The sequence below is a fragment of the Desmodus rotundus genome, chromosome 6, assembly GCF_022682495.2.
Source record: "Desmodus rotundus isolate HL8 chromosome 6, HLdesRot8A.1, whole genome shotgun sequence".
In the NCBI taxonomy this organism is placed as follows: Eukaryota; Metazoa; Chordata; class Mammalia; order Chiroptera; family Phyllostomidae; genus Desmodus; species Desmodus rotundus.
In genome coordinates, this window is record NC_071392.1 from 56,931,852 (window position 1) to 56,934,950 (window position 3,099).

Sequence of the window (3,099 nt, forward strand, 5' to 3'; positions counted from 1 at the left end):
TAGATGGGAGGGGCATTGGAGAAATGGGTAAAAAGGGGAAGAAACTAAGATGTGCAAATTGCCAACTATAAAAACTGTCACAGGGATGTCAAGCAAACCATAAGTGATATTGTCAATAATATTATAATAAATATGTATGGTGCCAGATGAGTACTATGATTATTGTGGTAATTATGGCATCAAAAAATTTGAATTATGATGTTATAAACCTAAATCTAATATAACATTGTAATTCAACTTTGATTTAAAAATTGTTTAATTATATTTATAAAAGGTACAAAGAGTAAGTTTCTGTTGTCTGCAAGAATAAACCCTACTGATATTAAGTCTCAGAAAGTTATCCTTAGAAATTTAATACAAGGCAAATAAAAGTCAAATAAAGTGATATCCCAAAAGAAAATTATATCGATAGATGACAGATAGATTTAGATATAAATACAGATATATAGATAGAGATACATAAACAGATATATAGATATATATAGGAAAGAGTAGGTATAATCCAGCATATGAATTATATAGAAAGAAACTAGCAGTTCTGGTTAAAGATGATTCTGTATGAGGATCCTGAACTTATTTTCTCTTATAGCTATGTATAAAATAATTTTCTCTAAAAATAACCTCCAAATTACCTCAGTGTCTCTTACACATCCAGAATACAAGAAAAAAATATATGAAAACAGGAAAGAAAGGCTGAGACAAAACCTTACATAAACCCCATCCCTGGTATGGTGACTCAAAACCATGAGGGAACTCATGACTCCAAGCTCCTTCCTGAGCAATAAAATATTTGAACACCACATCTGGAAGCCCAATTTTTAAGACCAGAACAGAGTGACAAAGCTCCAAAACATCTAGCTTTGAAAGTCAATGTGCTTGAACCCTCAAGACCCACAGGTGATAGCAAATTGAGAAACATTTCTTAAAGGGATTGGCATGGATCAGAATGTCCATCATTAACAAATCAACAAACAAGTGCTGGTGAGGTTGTAAAGAAAAGGGAACCCTAGTACACCATTGGTGGGTAATGCCGACTGGTGCAGACATTATGAGAAACAGTATAGAATTTCCACAAAAAACTAAAATGGAACTGCCTTTTGACCTCGCAATTCCACTGCTGAGATTATATCCTAAGAACCCTGAAACACCAATCCAAAAGAACCTATGCACCCCAGTGTTCATAGCAGCACAATTTACAATAGCCAAATGCTGGAAGCAGTAAATGAATGGATCAAAAAATTATGATACATTTACACAATGGAATACTATGCAGTAGAAATAAAGAAGGAGCTCCTACCCTTCATGAGAACATGGATGGATCTGGAGAACACTATTCTGAATGAGATAAGCCAGGCAATGAAAGACAACTACTATATGATCTCACCTATAAGTGGAACCTAGTCAAGAAGACAGACAAGCTAGCAAAACAGAACCAGAGACATGGAAATAAAGAACTGACAGTGACCAGAAGGGAGGAGAGTGGGGAGTAACAGGGGACAGAAGAGGAAGGGTGAAGTCAAGGAATATGTATAAAGGACCCATGGACAAAGAGAATGGTGGAGAGAATTGAATGTGGAAGGGAGGGGTGGGTAGAGCATGGGAGACTAATGGGGAGAAATGGTGACAACTGTAACTGAACAATGATAAAAAAATGTTTTAAATATTTCCAAAACATTTCATCCCAAAGCAGCAGAATATACAAACTAATAAATGCACATGAAATATCCAGTAAGATAGAGCACGTGTTAGACACAAAGTAAATCATAGTAAATTCAAGAAGACTGAAATAATATCAAGAATCTTCTCTCAATGAAATAAAATAAACAGGCCCTGCCCACCTTGCTGGGGAGAGGCCACCACTAGCACCCTGGAGGGAAGTCAGGAGGAGCCCTGTTGCCCAGCCAGGGCCAGGATCCCAGCTGCTGCTTGGACGTTTACTCTGTCTGGATACCTAAGCATTATTATGCATTACTTTTAAGCTTTGCTAAAGTTATTTAAACTTTTGAGATGCTTCCATTAATTGGAAAGACAATCATCTTTGATAACTTCCTTGATCCTCCTGATACATGGGAAATCACCAAAACGATCTGCAAAGGAATTTATGGGAAAGTTTTTAAAGTGTTAAATAAGAAAAATGGCCAAAAAGCAGCAGTCAAAATTCTGGATCTGATTAATGATATTGATGAAGAGATTGAAACAGAGTATAATATCTTGAAAGTCCTTTCTGAAACCCCTAATGTGGTCAAATTCTATGTGATGTACTTCAAGAAGGATAAAATTAATGGAAATGAGCTTTGGTTGGTTCTTGAGCTGTGAAATGGAGAATTAGTAATTGATCTTGAGAAAGGATTTTTGAGAAAAGGTAGAAGAATGAATGAGCCCATAATTGCCTATATTTTACATGAAGCACCAATGGGACTTCCACATTTGCATAACAACAAAACTATCCCTCTTGATGTAAAAGGAAATAACATCCTGTTGACTACTGAAGGTGGAGTTAAACTGGTAGATTTTGGTGTGTCTGCACAGCTGACCAGCACCTGGCACCATGGGAATACTTCTGTAGGAACACCATTTTGGATGGCTCCTGAGGTCAGATAGAGTTTTAAGGAGACAAATGTAATATTTGATCCTTTCTGACTTTCCTTTCAATGAATAATCTATCTCCATATGTATTTTGGAATATTACTATAATAGAAGAAAAAAGAAATAAAAGAAACAGAAATCAAGGGGAAAAAAATCCCATTTACTATGGCAATAAGAAAAACGAAATACTTAGGAATAAATTTAACCAAAGAGGTAAAAGACTTGTACTCAGAAAAATACACAACACTGAAGAAAGAAATTAAGGAAGACACACATAAATGGAAGCATGTACCATGTTCATGGATTGGAAGAATAACATCATTAAAATGTTCATACTACCTAAAGCAATCTATAGATTCAATGCAATCACTATCAAAGTACCAATGACTTATTTCACAGGTATAGAACAAATATATTGAAAATAAATGATCCTGAATAGCCTCATTAATTTTGAGAAAGGAGAATAATGTAGGAGGGATCAAAATGCCTGACATCAAAATATTACATGAATAC

At 35.3% G+C, this 3,099-nt stretch overlaps 1 pseudogene; it reads left to right on the forward strand.

Annotated features, from left to right (window-relative positions):
• Nucleotides 1–2,007: 2,007 nt before the first annotated feature.
• LOC123479433 (myosin-IIIa pseudogene) lies at nucleotides 2,008–2,601 on the forward strand (annotated as a pseudogene).
• Nucleotides 2,602–3,099: the final 498 nt, after the last annotated feature.